Source organism: Oreochromis niloticus, linkage group LG9 (assembly GCF_001858045.2).
Source record: "Oreochromis niloticus isolate F11D_XX linkage group LG9, O_niloticus_UMD_NMBU, whole genome shotgun sequence".
NCBI classification, from domain to species: domain Eukaryota; kingdom Metazoa; phylum Chordata; class Actinopteri; order Cichliformes; family Cichlidae; genus Oreochromis; species Oreochromis niloticus.
The window spans coordinates 16,976,921-16,996,923 of record NC_031974.2 but is presented as its reverse complement, the minus strand read 5'-3'; the positions used below and the strand labels follow the sequence as shown (position 1 = coordinate 16,996,923).

Genomic DNA, 20,003 nt, shown 5'->3' with positions numbered 1-20,003 from the left:
TCTTTGTAGGTTCTAAGTCATCCAGGTCATGGTAATCTAAGGAGCTTGGAAAGAAAAGCAATGGGACCTTAAGTTTCTTGAAGAGGCTTCACTCTCATCCAAGAAGCTTCATCAGTTCTAAGACCAAATGGTGGAGAGACCCAGGTATTTAAGCCCTAGTAGGAGTTGTCCCTTAAGACGATGGTTGACCCACTATTGATTATGTGACTCATTACATGAGGCAATGTGTGAAAAAGTGTAATGCTGACCCTAGATGTGTCAGATGATCCCAATTACTGCAGTGTACATGCTACTCAAAAAGACAAATATTCACTCCTACATGCCAAATGATTCAGCATTCAATATGTTTATGACAACATAGGCAAATAAGATTTTCTTGACATTTCAAATATGACATGTTTGTCTCCCAATACTTTGATTACCTGCATCCATACTTGCATGTTGCAAAGGTGAGGTGATACTGTACACTGTGCTCTGCATTTTCATAAAAATTTGAATGCAAAGTTCGCATTTGTTTTGGTTTAATGGGCCATCCTGCTCTGCTCTGTTTTCAGGTCAGTATTCGTGCACGTATGACCTGGTGTGCCTACATATGAAGCCATGCTAATAGCTTTGGTTTCATTTTCTCTGGTTTTAAAATCTGCTTCTGAGCTCTGAGACTTGTGCTGCCACTGCACTTCACCAGCAGGGAAAAGACTGTGGTGCCTCTAGAGATGACATTTGAAAAGCTTAACTTTAATGTCAAGCAATTTAAAATAAATTGTCTCTCTGTAAATAAAGCTCTGGTTAATTTGAACGATCCATAGATCTTGCTGGAGTTTTTAAACCGAAACATAACATACATTTTCTTATGGCTTTTCTTACCCGAGAAGGTGGTGCGGGTCAGTCATGCTCACACCTAAGGCCAATTTAGAATCAGCAGTTAATGTAGAAGTCAACATAACCTGCAGGTTTGAACCTAATAAATTGCCTTTAACACCTTAGCCATGAAATCCTGAGAGTAGCTGATATCCAATAACTACGAGTACCTAAGTATCCAGTATAGTTTGTTTTTGTGAAGTACGCCATTAAACAGCATAAAAAGACTACTGAGGATCATGGATGAACAATATAATTACAGTAATGCTTTTCTGAGTGAACAGATCAACAATGAAACCGAAAGTAAAATGCTGCCTGCAAAATATCGAGTATTTTAAAAAGTACTAAATTCTCTACCTTGCCTCAGACACAAATACATACAAGGTTTATTGAGAAATTCTGTCGAGCCACTTTAGCCACACACTAAACAAAACTCACCCACATTTTTAAATGTTCCTGAAAGACACCCATGAGAAAGCTGCAGCTGGCAGTGGAACAACAGTGACAGAGAGGATATTCTCATCCTGAATGTGTGAACAGTGTCTTAGAAAAAAACAAAATCCCACAGAGAACGATGTTGTAGAACATTTTTAAGACAGCCAGGGGCCAGAAAAAAAAAAAAAAAACATTGAGGAAAATGGTATTTTTTTTTCTGTGATTATGTAAAAGTGGCTTTTAGGAATGCCAGGAGAGGCTGGGTACCACTAACTTTAATGTCTTGCTGTTAAAATGGCTTTTAAATGATAGATGACTGTCTTGAATGACGGTCCTCACTGACTGCACCGAGACAACACTCTGAACAAAAGCTGCACATGATTGCTTCTGGTTTATGAGATATTCTTCATTAAACGTATGTCTGCACAGCAATATCAGACATGATAGGAGTCACACAAAAAGGTAAAGTGACAGAAATAGCACTCTTTCAGCATGCCATCTCATTTCCAACCCACAACGCTTGATGTTACACCAAGAGATAAGGAGGCAGTATATCTTTACCATATAAATAAATGACATCTTACGCAACGTGTTTCCACCGTAATTTGTGTTTGTTAGTGGGCTTTATTCAAAACACTTAGGAATGAAATATGTTGCTGGCATCTTATCAAAACATGTTAAATAACTTGACAAATAAACACATCTTTAAGGCACAGCTTTAAAGCATTTTTTTTCTTTTGCTTAGCCAAACAGATTCTTTTACCTTCTGATCGAGGTAGTTTCACCTGACGCATAATAAGCGTGTTTCCTTTCACTGTATTGGCTGCATTATAAACCTGCATGCCGTCATGGATGGATTGATGTTTCTGGTTTCCACAAGACAGCTCCTTTGTCACAACCAAACTAATTAGGCTGACTGTCAGGGCTCCCTCTGACAAATGGAGTGACTGTGTTGAGTTATAGCTCAGGACCCATCAGAGACAAATTCCTCTGGTGATGAGGTCTATTTGATGAAGGTAAACAAATTAACGCATGCATTAACTTTAGAAAAAGCCTGCTGTTGTTGGTGTCAGGCAGAGCTGTCATTGCAGGATGTTCAAAGAAATTCAATAACACAAGCTAATGTACACAATGCCCCAACGGAGGTAACTACGCAAGCGATTCAGAGGTCATTTTAATGTTATGTCAGGGACTGTGGATTGTGCAAGTGCATTTCTGTGTAATTTTTTGATTTGCTCATTTATATTTAATTCAACCTTTCTTCTATTTTTATTTTCGTATCAGGTATAAATTAAAATGTTCAACTGGTGTTTTTACATGTTTTTTTTTCCCAAAAACCTTATGTAAAATTCAGTTAAGGTACCATCAAACCTAAAAAAATATTTGTTGAGATTTTGGAGGAACTTTAATGTTAATGGTAGTAAACTTTTCAAAGTTTAATCCTTGAATTTTTAACACTTTAAAGCCTGAACAACGTAATAGTTGCCAGAAATGTTTAATTTGTTGAGAATTATTTATGATTTATCTTTGGGTTATATGTGGGAAAAACTACACTTATACTGTGCAGCAGGGTGTTGTTCAACAGCTTTGTCCTGCAACTGTTACTCTCTTATTCTAAGTGAATTTCATCTGTTAAAGATTATGAACAGAAACAACAAAAAGATATAATATAAAAATAGAAAAGTACTGTAAAGCTCCCATGCTGAATAGGATTCTTGACATTTCTTTTAAATAATGTATTCATTCAGGAAGCTTTTGGTCTTTAAAGAAAAGGGACTCGAGTAGCTCTGACACTGCTTTGCCTCCATAACAAAAGGCCATGACTCCGCTGAGATTGCAATTGTATGGCTTCAGGTTGAATCTATCATGGATATACTGTTAGAATAAAGGACAAAGATGCAGCTTCTATATGCCACTTTCTTTTTAAAGGGTACGTTTGCAGTCAGATATGACAAAATCAGTTTTATAAGGCATCATGTGATCTGTAAGGGTACTTCTTCAGCTTGCTATTTGTAATTTTAACAACCCCAATCTATTTTTTTGGGTACAGCTTTTTCTTTTTTTTAAGATATCTACTATAAAATATCTTCTATGATGACTGTAGCGCATGTGTATATATGTAAATCTGTATGTACCCCATCTCCTCCTTAAGGGTGGGCCAATCTGAATCAAACTTGCACAAACACAGAGCAGATATTAACATCTTTATCTTTTAAAACATGTGTTATAAAATCTATTTAAACGTGTTATAAATAGATTTATAATATAAATGACTTAAAATATAAATGATTTACTATTAAAGCAGCAGTTTAAGGTTAAATATTACTATGTATTATGTTTCTTAAATGTGTCTTTTACAATTGGAGGCAAAAAATGTAAGTTTATTTGGTGATTATCACTGGCTATACCAACATTATTGTATTCCACGTAAACATTAAACCCAAGGTTTTGCTTCCCTTTAAAACTGAACAGATTTATGTAGCTTGACTTTGTAGCTTGCTAAGAAAAAATAAATTATTACATTATTCTTTTTTATATATATATATATATATATATATATATATATATATATATATATATATATATATATATATATTCTCATTCATATATGAATTTTTTGTTAAGTGTTTAGAAACAAACTACTTTTGTCATCTGTTTTTTGTGGTTTGATGAAGATATAAAGAAGAACAAGATAAATTAACAATACAACTCTGCGCCACACACGAGCACAGTGACAAAGTGCTGTGGGCCTGCCAAAAATCGCCTCGAGGGCAAGTTTTTCTAATAATAATAAAACTCAGATTGTTTGAATATACGCAGTATATAAGCACAATAAACCAACCGACTTATACACCAACAATGGTAATTTATGAAATACCCTACAGGCTACATTACATCAGTGCAGCTGTCCTAAACAAAGCTGTCAGTAACACCAAAACTGCTGATGAAACATATCCCTGATAAATTAAAACTAGTTTAGTTTGGTAAAACAATATAGAATAGGCTATTAGGGTTTGGCCCAAAATCCTCAATGTAGACTAGAACATTAAACTTAATACAAAGCAACAACAGAGGTATACAAACAAGAAGAACTGATTATGGGGGGGGGGTGTATGTGTGTTGCCCAAAAGCAATTTTAGAGGATAATAAGGCTATAAGAATAAAAGGTCACTTTGACCTGTTCCAAATAATCCACCTTCACAAACCTTGATAATATATTAGTGTGACAAATTACTATTTTCTTTCTCCTCCCTCTCTCAATTCCTTTTTTTAATAAAGTTCAATAAAGCTATCCATAAAAAGCAGTCAAGGAAATTGGACAAGGGAGGACAGCATCGCCATGGAAACAAATGGATTTTCTGGTGGAAAACAATGTGTTTTCAGCTCAGCTAATGACAACTCATATGTACCAACCGCTTTGGGATCATACATGCGGACAGCAACAGGAGTCACCATTTCTTGTGCTTTATATCTTCATGTGTCCGCAGGGCATGCAGGGAAACTGTGAAAAATGTGTGAACCTCAGACTTATCATCTACATTTAGAGGGAAGAATTTCTGAGTGGTGACAAAAACAGTTCTGACCTATTTATTTTTGTTCCTGAAGAAACGTCTAATTTAACATGATGAATGAATAAAAACTCAAATTATTTCATTTTTGTTTATGATTTTGCACTACAATGACCAAAACACATCGTTTATTTATATATTTCTATGGCATGAAAAATGAAGAGCTTCAATCATTCTGCTTAATTTGCATTTTGCAACAATTCCTCTGTAAGTGGGACGCTGTAACATTCAAAAAGCTATTTCGAGCCTCCCAACGCACAAACTCATAAAGCAGAAGGTAAAAAGTATAGCCTGTGTTTGGATCTGCGCATTTCTATCTGTGCTCACACAATAGTAATGTTTGTGCTTTTATCGTCTCTTAAGAGCTATGAAATCTGGGGCGCCTAATTCGGGACTACGTGGAAGTGGTGTAGTGATGACGGTGAAAGCTAAATCGAAACGTGGAGAGTCAGGATCTATGTGCATGTGCATCTGTGTGCATGTGCTACATAACTCTTTGTACCCTCATCCATCAACCGCATGCATGACCCACATGTGAAAAAGTTGCTAATGCTGCTGATGTTAATGTACGGCTTGCAACTCTTTCCTCCTTGTGGCATTTTTGCTGTGTTAATACACTTGTAGCCAAACGCTGCTTCATTGTTACGGCTAATTTAAGTGATGCAAGTGCTTCAGAGCAGCACATATAAACTGAAAAAGGGCATTTAAAACAAGCATTAAATGGGTGGTATATTAGACCGCCTTCTGATTTTTCTTCCTGTTATCCAACACTGTGATGCTGCATGGTGCGTGACTTCATTCATATTGTAAAAGCATTCGTGATGTGAAAAGGCATACAGACCCACATTCACTGCAGTAAAAATCAGGTTATGCGCATGCACTTTGCTTGTACAGTATGCACAGTATAGTCACTTGCTACTGTCAGGCAAGATTAGCATCACAGTATTGCCAGAGGCATGCACAGTGTCAGGTGACTTCGAGCAACTGACTCTACAGTTAATTACATGTCAGAAAACAAAGCTGGCATAAAGTGCACATAGCTATGTGTTAATATGCTTTTAGCTAATATAGTACTCTGAACTTTGCAAAAAACTAAACTAAAACATATGAGGCCTAATGCCAAACAATGACATGTGATTTGCAAATATTGTAATTCTATAATGAAATGACTTGAACAGCTTAAAACATCCTGAAAAAAGCCCCTGCAAAAGCATTAATTTTAACATCTGTTTCTGTTGGGTAGACACTTTCCATTAAGGGCTGGCAGCTGACTGAGGCCTTTTGATGAGATTACCTGTACACAGGAGTGCAGCAGTGCAACATGGGGAAAAGAATAACTTAGAAATATGTCACATATTAACTTGTTTTGTAAGCTCCAGTAGATTTTTCTTTGTGTAAAGGCTGTTATCAGCTGGCCTTTGTCACTACTCCAATATTCACTGCTCTTTGAGGACTTAGTCATCTGAATTCAACAATAAGCAGATGTTTCATGACTGCTAACCTTGATTTGACCTAGTAACAGTACCTAAGATGTAACCAATCCAACACAGGAATTCATCCCAATATTGCAAATGAGCCAGTTTATCCTGGATAAAACTGGCTAGTATTTTCATGCAATCTTTAAATAACACAAAATTAGTAAACTTCAATTTGTTTTGCAATAAGTTTAACAGAAATATAGTTCAGCAACACACCAAATAGAGATCCAATGTCCACAATGTCTGATTTAAAAATTCCACAATGGATTAGGACATTACATGTAGGTTTTAAATTTCCAGCCTATAAAATTTCCCTTCCTCTCCTTTCCCCTCTTTCTTACACACTGATGATTTTTATTTCACTGGGAAACAAAGCAGCTGTACATTTCCCTCACACATTTTTTGTGACAACACACAGAAACAGTTGGTGCATTTGCTCTTTTTGTTGCTTCTGAAATTTCTTGCCACTTCAAAATATTAATACTTAATGTCAGCTCCTGTTCTGTAGCTAGGTAGATGCACAAGTACTGTGACTATAATTTTACATCTGCACAATGCAACGCATCACACTGAAAGTAAAAGGGATGTTGGGGCTGTAAGTGGGCCTTGGGATGTCATTATTTTCTTATTACTAAGCAAGTGTCTCCTTGCTGCCACTGGAAGCAAGGCCAGGATGCCGCACGTGAAAAGTTAACCCATTCAACACTAAAATGCATTAACCTGCCTATCAGATTTAATTGCTTATTAATTGAAGGTGTCAGAACGCTTCTCTGAATCTTTTAGCCCCTCTTTAAGTCCTACTTGTGCAACACCTCTAAGACTATGAGAAAAAGCTTGGCAATTTGTGTCTCTCCCTTGCAGTGGGTGGCATGTCACATCCAGGACACGTCAACAGATGCTTGACAGATCTGGGAGTGTGATCCAACTGAGCAAGAGGGGAGGATGGGGGGTCTAACCCACTGCCTATTCGTATGAGTGCTGGTGGATGGAAATCCAATGTGTCACATACATGCACAAGGCAAGCAATCGTAAAAACAGATACTAGCCAGTGAATAAACATGCTGGACACACACTCACACAGAGGCTAGGAGGCATTCTTCCAGTTCTCCCTGCACACTGTGGAGATTTGATCCTCAACCAAACATGCTGCCTGCACAGAGAGCAGGTGTCAGACCGGGTGACTACTGTGCACTGACAGGTAGCATGTGACCTCGCATCAAAACCTGGCGGCACGGAGAGGGCATGCAAATTCCCAACTAAATAGCATCCACAAGGCTCATGTCACCAAAAAAGCATCTCCTGCCAACTCAACCTTAGTCGAGACTCAGCAGCTGGCAGCTGCATAAGATAGTGGTCACCTTCATATGTCACTCTGTGCAGATGTTCAACAACATCTATGATCAATAACAAACTATTAAAACAGAACAGAACTGCACCGTTTTCCAGATGCACGATCTTATCCTCTTTGATAGAATTACTTGAGCCAATATCCTAAAAGCAGAATAACTCCCAGTTTAATACTTTGCGTGTTTTTTGTGCACGTAGGGCCATCTTAATCAATATTTCTGCATACGTAAACCTCCCTTCGCACGATTCAGGGATTTTTCAGGGTCACCTCTCTACTTGCTTCAATGAGATGCATTAAGCAATGTTCAGAATATTCTGCTCTGCTCACAATGTTCTTTTCCATTAAAGAAAGTTTCAATACAAGTAAGTGACTTGCAAATTTTAAAAAGTTATCTACTACTGCTGCACTTGAGCCAAACTACAATATTTAGTTTCAAGCGTGAGGCTGAATACTCTCTATTTTCACAGATATCTGGACTACAGTATCATGGAAATCATATTACCTAATTATGCTTAGTCACTGACTTTTTTTTTTCTTTCATTTTTACAATGAGCTAAGAACACATTTATAGAAGTATTTCTTAAGTTGGTCCTTTACTGTCAAGGGTTTTTATTAGAAACAAAGCATTAAGTGTTGATAATGCTTTGCTGTTGAGTCTTTTATGAACAGCTAAATGAAGTGTGAAATGTGCAGTTCATTGAGCAAGTTAAATTAGCTTCCCATTTCATAAATTGCTTAGGTACCGACAGCCTCCAACTTCCTGGTACTGTATACTGAGGTAACAAACAAACACATTAAACATCACTTACATTTCAGATGTTATCATGGGAGGAATCATTTTTGCAGGAAAAAGTTTAAATATGTCTTATTGTGAACTACAAAAGTGAGATGTTCGAGCCAGTTTCTAGTTCTCTGTCTGACAGACAGTAGATTAAGGCTGATTTGCTGAAAGCTTCCAGAAAAGTTGTGATGCTGTGTAAAATGTAGATAAAAACATAATGCAATTAAATACAATAACATCTTTCAGTTTTTTCCTTTGTACTATTTTCAATTAAGATTGTTGTCTAAATGAATTGCACCCTGTTTTTACTCAATAGGCTTGTATGCTTAATTTATAATGTGTACAGTGCTACTATTTAAATCATTTACTACTGATTTCTTACACTTAATCCCACAACTAGTCTCTACTGCAGCCTACTTATGTAAGAAAAAAAAAGCAGTGAATCACGACTGAAGCCCCCTAGCAGAACAAATGTGCTACTTCTAATGAGAGTTGAGCAGATAATCTCATCCTTGCTGTTTTCTGTTAATCTCTGAGTATCATTGACAAGCACATTTGAGTGAATGTGGCATGAAGAAAAGATCTCATTTACACACTGTCAGCGGTGTATGAAATATCCATCTGGATGTCCAGTCATTTACTCCCAAGCACTCTCCTTACTCATTGCCTTACTTATAACCTTTCCCAATTACATGATGAAGAAGAAGAAGAAGAAGAAGAAGAAGAAGAAGAAGAAGAAGAAGAAGAAGAAAAGAAGAAGAAGAAGAAGAAGAAGAAGAAAGAAGAAGAAGAAGAAGAAGAAGAAGAAGAAGAAGAAGAAGAAGAAGAAGAAGAAGAAGAAGAAGAAGAAGAAGAAGAAGAAGAAGAAGAAGAAGAAGAAGAAGAAGAAGAAGAAGAAGAAGAAGAAGAAGAAGAAGAAGAAGAAGAAGAAGAAGAAGAAGAAGAAGAAGAATCTTAGCTTCGTGCAAGGCGACGTCATATGGGAAATAATACTTAACCTGACAGTTAAAGTTTCTGCAGTCCCCTTCAGCCTGTTACCCACTACTCTCTACCTCACCTTTGGACTTTGGAAGAAGAAGAATCTTCTTCTTCTTCTTCTTCTTCTTCTTCTTCTTCTTCTTCTTCTTCTTCTTCTTCTTCTTCTTCTTCTTCTTCTTCTTCTTCTTCTTCTTCTTCTTCTTCTTCTTCTTCTTCTTCTTCTTCTTCTTCTTCTTCTTCTTCTTCTTCTTCTTCCCAACCCCAGGTGTTCATTCTGTTCTGCTGTGATTGCTAGTATCAGCATCATGGCTCTCCTCCCACTGGCCAAGATTGACTTCATCTAATTAGGTCCTCATTTGCTACATAATCTCCACAAACACAGTCTAAAGAAGCCTCCCGATGCTGGATACCAAATGTGTCATTTCCACAGGAAAACATCAAGATTTTAGCATTTTCAAAATTGTGAATTGAAAAGTGTAGCTGCACAGCAGGAATTCTTAGACATAGCCTCAGCCATCGACCCATTTCTGCTTCTGGCTACAGTTTCCTTCACTTCCTTTTCAGGCTTCCCTGGGATTCACAGTACTTTGGCTTAGAGTCTGTTGGTAAAGAACATTACTACTTTTCAAACAGATTCATATGTTGACCCATGCCAATACAATGATATGTTTTCAAATGGTAAGCTGCGCTTGCTGTAAATCCAGCTTGTTGGCAGTATCCCCAGACCTTAGGGTTCATGGTTGGCTTCTGTACAAGAGCTGAGCCAAAAATGTCATCCCATCCATGATTCTGTATTAACCACTAAATGATGATGGACTAGTTTCTATCTAATTCAGCTGCAGAACACACTTTTTATACTGGAAAAATAAAAAACACAAGTTTCTGAAAAATACTTCTTATTACATTATTGCATCGTTTCCCATCTAGCTACACTCAGTAACCCATAATGTAAAAAGTGATAATATGTTTTATCAATTTTGTGAAAAAAAAAAAATCAAAAACTGTGGTTTCACATTCTGTATTCAGAACCTGTTTTAGTCATTTGTAACTTTGCACACTTTTGTGGATTTTATCCCATTCTTTTTGATCTTCCCAAACTCATGTCAGATTGGATTAGGAGTCTTGATCATCAGGTCTCTCTACAGATGTTTCTGTGGAGTTTAGGTCTAGGCTCCCATCAAGGACAACCAGACACTTGTTTTGAAAGCAGGAAGAAAGAGGAATGAGTTCATGTAAATGTATATACACATGGCTAAGGCTCTTCTTGGCCATATGCATGAACTCATTCCTCCTTCTTCTTCTTCTTCCGGCCGCTTCCTTTAGAGTCCTCCACGGCTGGGATCATACATACATCTCATAGATGTACATCTCCTGCACCAGCCTCACATACTTCTCTGCCACTCCTGCCTTCAGGCTGACTGTCATGCTATGTCACCAATGTCAGGTTTTGGCACTGCAGCAGGTTTTTTGGATTTGGCTACACTTATCCTTTCTTCACTTTTGACTTCTCTTCATGTCCCTGCTGCTTAGAAGCAAGCCCCATAGCATGATGCTACCACCAACATGCTTCACTTAAGTCATACCATTAGCAATTAGCTAGCATTAATTCATGTTTTCAGAATATGTTGGTTTGAGATCTGCCCAAAGAACTCAGCCTTTGACTCATCAGCCTAGAAAATCTTATTCTCTGCATGTCCAGTCACTGAGTTTGATTGGATGAGCTTCATGAAGGGTTTATTTGAATAAGAGTCCTATTTGTTCCAAGGTTTTTCTCAATTCAATTATTGATGCTACTATAGTTAGCCCAAAATTTAATGGTTACACACATAAATCTATAGTTCATAAATTCTGCCCAGATCTATGCCATAGATGTTATGGCTTATGGTTTTTTTGCTGACATGCAGTGTGGACTGTAAGAACATATATGAATAAACCGTTGTGTGTTTCTAAGGTTTGTCCAGTCCATTGGCTTTGCCATGCCAATCAATTTACAGACACATTTGATAAATGTATCGACTGACTGCATGGAGACTGATCTTTTAAGATGTCTGGTGAATATAGAAAGCTAAAATGTTATGCTCGTAATCTTACAGCTTCAACTACTACATTTTTACTTACATTAATATGTTAATATTATTAACAGAATTAACTGAAACCATTACTAAAACAAGTCTGGGGTATATGAACACAAGTTTTATATCACAAAACAAGTACTCTACTGAATATTGGCTGATGTATCGGTAATAAATTTTGTGTGCTCAACACAAACTGAAGTACTTTCTGGCCACAGCTACAGTTTTGCCAGATTGTTTGGTATTATTTATTATTAGTATTATTTTTAGGACATAAAATCCTTAGAACTGGGACTTGGTTATAATACATGAGGCATACCACCGAGCACTATGCTAGATCTTTGTTTGTATTTTACGCTATATATTTGTGTTTTTAAGCACAAAAATGTCAAATTCATGAGCAGGATGGATCACAACATAAAGTAAAAGAAGATGATCAGGTGGGGCTGTTAATGTTAATGCTGGGATTAGCATTTTTATTTTTTCTCCTTGGAAATCCTTTGGCCTCCTGTCTGTTTGTTGTCTCCACCACATTGCTAGAGTGCTTATGCTGGCAGAGTAAACATGCTCAGCACTTTTACCCACTATTAAGCATTTTCACACACTTTTTAAAAAACTGTTTATCTCATCACCACCATCCTCTCGGTAACAACTTATCATTACACAAACAGGGAAAAAAACCCCACTTTCATCCAGCAGCCCGAGAGAAACCTTTTTTCTTTTTTACCCATTCATCTCACCTACGCACCTTTCTATCATCCCCCTTTTTTCCTGCCACTCACCCCACAGCCACTCTGTGCTGTGTTTGTGTCTCTTTCTGTTTTTGCTGTCACTGATGGTAGGCTGTCAATCTTGACAGATGTGTTTCCACTAAGGATGCACTAAAAGGTTATATCTGCTGTGCAGAAGAGTGATTGCAAAAGGTCAAGCGTGAATTATGAATGTGCAGATGCTTTGAGAGGAGCTTTAATAAAGTTGATATTATATATGTTAAGGTGTTTCTTTATACTACTTTAGCCACTTTCTAAGTGGTCACTGGCCAGGGTGCAATAATAAAGGTGCATCCAAAGCTGCTTATAGCAGCACTTTGTTCAATATAATGATTCAGTGGAGAACAAACATTTAGAATGTAACTCACCTTCTTTACTGCTTCATCTTCGGCATCTTTTCTCTCCTGTGCTTAATTCCACACCCCTTGTTGTCTGCGTATGCACATTTCTCCACCTTGAAGTGAATAAAGAGAGTCAGAATGAATTTATAACATATGAAAACACTCCTGTGGTGCTCTGTTGGCTAACATGCTGGTCCCTGTGCCATGTGCTCATGCTGTGCTGCTGCTCTCTGCTCTTTTTCTAGGTTCACTTCAGACATACAACAAATAATGTAATAAAAAATTAAATACATACACAAATCCTTCCCCTTTTTTGTAGAACCAATAGGAAAACTCTAGTCTTCTTTGGACAGAGTGGTTGGCTTAAGACATTAAATGACTGTGTGCATAATCAGCTAAGCCCCGTGTTGTTTGGCTGTAAAATCACAGCACTAACTTGTTAGCTTGTTTTCATCCTAAAACTCGTCTTTTGGGGAGCTGTTTTTCAGGAAAGAGGGAGGAGATATGCAGAATTCATTTTAAGCCTATTTGTGCTTATTTAATCTAGTGTGTTAAGTCCTTGAGGTGTTTTGAGGGAGGGTGAAAACAGTCTTTGTTTCAGGGCAACTACTCTCTAATACTGAAAAGCAGAGTGTGCCGATCACCTACACTCTTTTTCAGCTTCTGAAAAGTTTTAAAGGTTTATGTACGAAAAAAAACAACAACTGTGAGATGTGGTTTTGGTAAATATTCCTTCCTTGTAATATCCTGTCAAACTAGAGTCATTATGCTTTTGAGAATCAACAAAGCTTTTGCAAATTAGGTTTCTAGAAAGCATCTCTTTTCTGATATTCCGTGAAGGTGATGAAGAGGATGTGGCAGGTAGTTCATTGCGAGGGCATGGAACAGATGGTGGTCTGTCTGACGCTTGCCAGGTGGGACTTGGTTTGGACAGGCTGGACATACACCCACTCGCACAGACACAGGTCAGGGCGAGGGCACCAACACTCCAGGGGGCTTTAGGTCTGCTTTACATCACAAGGATGTGTGGATACTCCAAACAGGGTGGTAATGGAAAGTTCATTAGAATTTGGTGCAGAAGTGGAATAAATCATATTCTCTTCATTGTGGTTTTTTGTGTTGGTATATGACCAAGTGATTCGCGAGCTTAAACAAATGCTAAATAAGTGTATATAAGGTCATTTTTGACTTGCCTGAATGCAGAAAAGATTATTTCTACCATGCCAGACAGCTAAGTTAAACAAGTAAATTAAATAACTTAGCAATATGATATTGCATGTATATAGCACATTTCATAACACAACACACAATTAAATGCAAGTCTGTGAGAATAAAAAAGGTTTTAAGTTTGTTTTTGAATAGACAGTTCTAACTGACCTCAGGTCAGCGGGCAGCTTCTTCCAACAAACTGGAGCACAACAACTGAAAGCATCCTCAGCACACTGAGATCTAATTCTAGGAACAGCTAAAAGATGTGCACTTGATGACCTGAGAGGTCTGGTTGGTGTACACTGAGCAAGTCAGAGACCTACTGGCGAGGGCCAAACCACTGGGAGCTTCATGACATAAGAGAAGGGTTTTAATGGTAATTCTGTTTTGAACAAAAGTAAGTTGGAGATAATAATTCTCCAACTTTTGATAGGTTTAAATGTTAGAAAGCAGTTCTGGTAATCTTATTTAAATGGCTATCAAAACTGAAATCATTAACCAAAACAATGCCAAGGTTCCTGATTTGTTTACTACGTTAGGAATGATAAATATCACCAAACTGTCAATCTGTGACTTTTTTAAAACAACAACAAATATTTCCATTTCATCTCTGTTGAGTTACAAAAAGGTTTCTAGACATCCACAAGTTAATGTCATGATTGTTTATGATAGTACCAACCAGGAGCATGTAATGGTTAAAAAAATAACAGACCAAGAACTAACCCTTGATCAACCCCTGATTTAATTTTTTATTTCTGCAGATCTAAAACTACTAATGGAAACAAACAAAAAAAAAAAAACTTCTGCCCTTCAGGTATGATAAAAACTAATCAAGAACCTGACCTATAAAACCAGCTGAACAAGCTGTGCTTGTCAAACATTTTAGCTCCAATCATAGACTAATTCTGAGGTCTGGTGCTAAATGAGTTTTTAGAATTAGATGGAATTATCCACACGTAAAATGATCTTGAACACCAAATTCAAACCATGAAGTACTTTATTAAATGTTTTTCCATGTAGGACATAAAAACTACATTTAAGTCTGCTTGTTCAAAACACAGACTAATTTTTCATATTATTCTTTTATCCTCATTACATAAATGCAAACAGTGAGACATCAAAAACAGCTGTTCACAAACACCAAACAAATTAATAATTAAAGTATAATTTTTTTGTAAGCTTTTATTCATATATGAGACAAAGTCTTAAATTGTTAGTATTAGTGTCAGTGCGTGATGGACACTTATTTACAGATATGCATAACAACAAATTCCAGAGCCACTGTGCTAAAAATGGTTTAGCAACATTTATTTACCAAGAGCAGCATATACATAGACATAATGTAGACACGTACAATGTCACTGTTCATTTTGAGATGAGCTACTACATGTATATTTAGTTTCTATAAAGATTCTATTTTAAGATTATTGTTTTGGCATTTCTTTGCTGTTGATAGACAGTGAAGCATTGAAGAGAGACAGGATAGTGTGGAGAGAGACAGGCAGAAGATATGCAGCAATGGCCCCCTGCTCACCCTACTGAGCTAAAGTGGCACCTTATATACATGTTGATAATCCTGGTATCCTGGTAGTTTATGCTATAAATTTCATCCAGATTGATTAACGTATCTAAGAGGAGTTAGGGAACAGACATACATACGCTACAATTTTTATAGTAACACATTTATAATATGATATATTTATGAAGGAACTTATCCTTCTCAACCACACAATAATGTTTTTTGGTATGAATACTGTGCCGCTAAAAAACCATTATAGCAAAAACTTAAGTCAAAGATGAGATTTCACATCTTCTGTGCCCTCTCCTCTCTGTCAGGAAAGATGAGAATTTCAATTTCACACTCTGCTGGGGTGCATAACACACACATCACTAAAACACAGGTACACAAACAGACAGATGGGGGGAGGGTTGGCTTGTTAAAAATGGAGCAACATATGTATTCATGAATGAGCCAACGGATGAACATAAATGAATACATTAGATACAAGAAAAGACCTAAAGACCATATACATGCATTGAAAAGTTACTGACATAACCTTTGTTATATTTATTACATTATTTAACCTAAATGACGCATTTGACTTCAACTAAACATCTCCTTTAATCTTTCTGTAAGTAAACTGCAGCTCTCCATTTTACAGTATTCACTACCTGCACTGTGAATAATTCATGTATGCAGGATAAATAGTTAAATAGGCAAAACACGTCTGTCAAAAATAAAAATGACTACGACCTTGCCTGCAAAAATAGACGGAAGTTGGAAGAGGGTTGCATAGACGGGGAAGAGAACCGATGGAAAGATAGAAACAAACCAAAAAAATGAACAAATGAGAGAAAAATTCCTCTCTTGTTAAAGAAAAAACCTTTATATGCTGGAGTGTGATACGGAAATAGGCCCCTCTGTATTCATGAATCTCTTAAGAGCACAATCAATGGGGTAAGCAATACATAAAAGATGAGGCTGAGTTTGACCTGTGCACGGAGGGGGAGGGGAGAGTGTTCTGCAGAGCCTGGACTGGAGGAGATGGCGATTTAGACTCTGTTGGGGCATCCTTTGAAGTTTTGGCAGATGAGGATGGACTGTGGATCAGCCCGTGGCCCTGCTGCATTAACCCCCCAAGCCCCAGCTATGCCTGCACTGAGTCAGCAGCAGCAGGCTCCCTGCCTGGCCAGCATGGTGCATAATCTCTTCACTATAGTGTAGCACAGATCCACTAGAGAAAGCCATCATTCAAACTTCAGCAGTGATTATCTCTTTGCTTTATTACATTTTCACAGCAGCATGACTTCTCACCAGTCAGCTACAGATCTGATGTTGATGCTCATTTTGGACAATGATGGAATTTGTGGAGCAAGAGCTCATAGCATCAACCTGAAATCATTGTGGTATTTCTTATCTGCTAGCACACAGCACACAGAAACACACATAAATAAAAGCAAGGACCATTATCATGCTGAAGATCAAGATCGGCACAGATTGAAAGTCATACTTACACGCATGGAAGCACGTAAAAATACACTGCTACTAAATACAACTGCTAGTGCACTTGTGCTCGATTGTTTAAAGCATGTGCAGACACTAAATAGAGGTGATTCACGTCAGAAAGAGGATTAGAGGGGGTTGTGAAAAAGCCGAGAATTATTGACAGAAAAGAGGGGGATTTAGATTTAGCTTTGCCAGTCCGCAAGTGCCTCTAACTCCTCCCCTCTCCCTTCCATGTACAACCACTTACACATAAACTAGCGATGACTCAGTAAGACCGTGTCAGGTCACTTTGAACTGACATTGCTCAGGAAACTTATTCCAAGCAGTGGTTTGCTCTGACCCAATCTTTTCTATCAGCGCTTACCCTAACTCTGCAAACCCAGTCATGTATGCACATACAGTAAGCATCTCTCAAAGTCCTGAGGGCCATGCATTACATAATGAAAGAAAGAATGATAGAGAGTCAGATGGGAACTTGTAGAATCTCATCTATCTGCAGGAAAACAAACTAATCCGATTCAAAATACAACCAAATCTCTGTGTGATTAAAATAATTCCAGATTCTGAATTAATCGAGGGAATGACTAAACTAACCAGGATGCATCTTTCAAGGTTAAAGTTTCAGTCATTTTTTCCCTGCTCATCAGAAAACATTTTAAGGTGCATACAAAAATACCTCAGCTGCTCTGAAATATAGACAAGCCTGTGTTATCACTACTGTCCAGTGAGACAGATGCAGGGCAAACATTTTGATGTGGGTTAAGCGTGAAGCATGGCTAGATGTATAGACGCATGTGCATGACTGTGAATGTGTGTTTTTACAAGGGCACTGAGATGTGTACAGTATTTGCAATTGAAATGCTGGGCGTGATTCTGAGGCAAGGCGGGAGGCTTGACGGCACCCCACCTGGCTCGTTGGACTTCCAAAGGGCACACTTAATGAATTCACAGTGCTGTAATGTGAGAACCGCACACTGATGACAGGTAGTCATTTATTAAAAACCAGGTTTGTGCGTGTGTGTTTGTGCGTACATCAGTATGTGTGAAGATGCATGGAATACAGGACGGAGAATCAAAACAATGTTTGAATCCTTACTGTAGAAGCTTTTGTTGTGTGCCTTCTGAGATAACAAGCTTATTTACCATGAATGATACAAGCTTATTTACAAGTGACAGAAGTTTTATTTTACAGCTGGAGATTATTTGTGTCATATTGCACGCAACTTCTAAATCTCTTTTTTAAAATTAGTTCTTTATATTCTTATCTGTAACACCAATATTTCAACAGATTCCAGTTTTGTGGGATGTCACCATATTTATGCAACTAGTTTTAAATTTAGTACCTCTCTTAAAACTATCCAGAGAGAAGAGTAGAGTTGAAAAATTAGATTTAAGATTGCAACCTTATCCAACTGTTGATTCTTGATAGATCCAAGCATGAATGTATCTTTGACTACACGGGGGAAAACATGCTGTAGGTATAAAATTAGATGTGCTATCTTTTGTTGTTATCATCTGTCTATACCTGTTATTATTTTTGACATCTTTGTGAGTTTATGTCAAAACATATTATGGGATAAATCCTAAAACATCCAACACAGCATCCAAAGCAGAAAGAGTTTCCAAAACGATCGGCTATAAACTGCAGTTGAAATCTAGTGGAAGCATAAAGAGAACATATGGTGCATTATTCCTGACTGTGTAAGTGTAATGAGTCTTAAAGTAAAGTGAACACCACTGTGATAGAGAAAAGCATAAAGCACCAATCACTCTATACAGTTCTCCACCTTACAGTCTGACTGAGTAGATGGTGATTGGTAGGATAAAACACCCCTGCGGACTATTTCTTTCTCTTTGCCTTTAGGTAAGGGTTACTATTTCCACTGTTAAACAATTTCACACAGTTAATGTGGCGCACAACACCTACAGTCATGTGAAACATTAAGTACACTCATGATTCAGTAGCATGTAGAACCACCTTTAGCACCAATAACTTGGTATAAACTGTTTTGTGTATGACTTCATCATTCATGAAAGATTTTGGCCCACTCTTCTTTAAAGTGTTTTACTATGGCAACATTGAGGTTTCTTGCCACATGTTTATGCACAGCTCTTTTAAGGTCTCACCACAGCAGGGTGGATTGAGGTTCTACTGGATTCCAGTCTGGACTTTGACTGGGCCATTGCAATACCTTGATTCTTTTCTTTACGAGTCATTTTGTTAAAGTTTTGATACTGTGCTTGGGCTCATCGTCCCCAAGTTTTAGTTGTCAGATAGATGCCCTCACATTTGGCCCTAGAATACTTTGAGTTCATGGTTGACAGGTCCTGTGGCTATAAAAGAAGTTCAAATCATCACAGCTCCACCACCATGCTTCATAGCTGGTATGAGGTGTTTGTACTGATATGCTTTGTTTGGTTTTCTCCGAATATAGATTACGGACAGACGAGGCCATAATGAAGATGTCTACCCATAATTTTCCGGAAGTCTCGTTCAGATGCCACTTTTTAAACAAGAACATGCTAACCCGCCATGTTCTTTTCAGAGAGACTTTCTACAGGGAAGCCTTCCAAACAAGCCCTACTTTTTAAGTCTTTTTCTAATTGTACTGTCACAAACTCTGATATTTAACATGCTAATTGAGGCCTGTAGAGTCCAAGGTGTACCTCTTGGGTCAGACATCAGACACAAGGAAGGAATTTTTAAAAATCTCCATAGGAGCTCTGATCAGCTTGATCTTTCAGTCTCCCCTTGGCAACTCTGACAGAATTAAGAAATTTGAACAGCCCACATTTTTTTTCCAAATTGTCAAAGATTGAGCGTTCAGTTCTCCTGTGTGAGATATGCACACCTGTAGTGAGGCCTTTTAATCAAATCCAATTATTGCCCATGAGTCAGGGACGCATTCTGAATGCTAGTACATACACTTCCTTACACCTTATGTGTCCTTACATATGTTATATGAATGCTTAATCTGTGATGCTTTAATCAAATTCCGAAAGGTCAAGTGAAGGTCTATAAAATGTTGCACATTTCCAATAAATTCAGCCTTAATTCAGCAGACAAAAAGAAAACTGGACTCGCCTCCAAGGCCTTAGCTTTGAGAGACAGAAGTAGAGGGAGTGGAAAAAGCTGTTTTGTCATAGCTCTCCACTC

General features: G+C 37.6%; 1 protein-coding gene across 4 annotated transcripts in view; it reads right to left on the bottom strand.

The window, feature by feature from the left end:
* The window catches only part of dlgap1b (discs, large (Drosophila) homolog-associated protein 1b), a 95,516-nt gene that overhangs the window by 50,281 nt on the left and 25,232 nt on the right, over positions 1–20,003 (bottom strand). For all 4 annotated transcript variants that reach the window (XM_019363096.2, XM_005448919.4, XM_019363095.2 and 1 more), the window contains exon 2: positions 12,658–12,743. The gene's annotated coding sequence lies outside the window, so the exon portion shown is untranslated. The remainder of the gene's footprint in view (positions 1–12,657; positions 12,744–20,003) is intronic.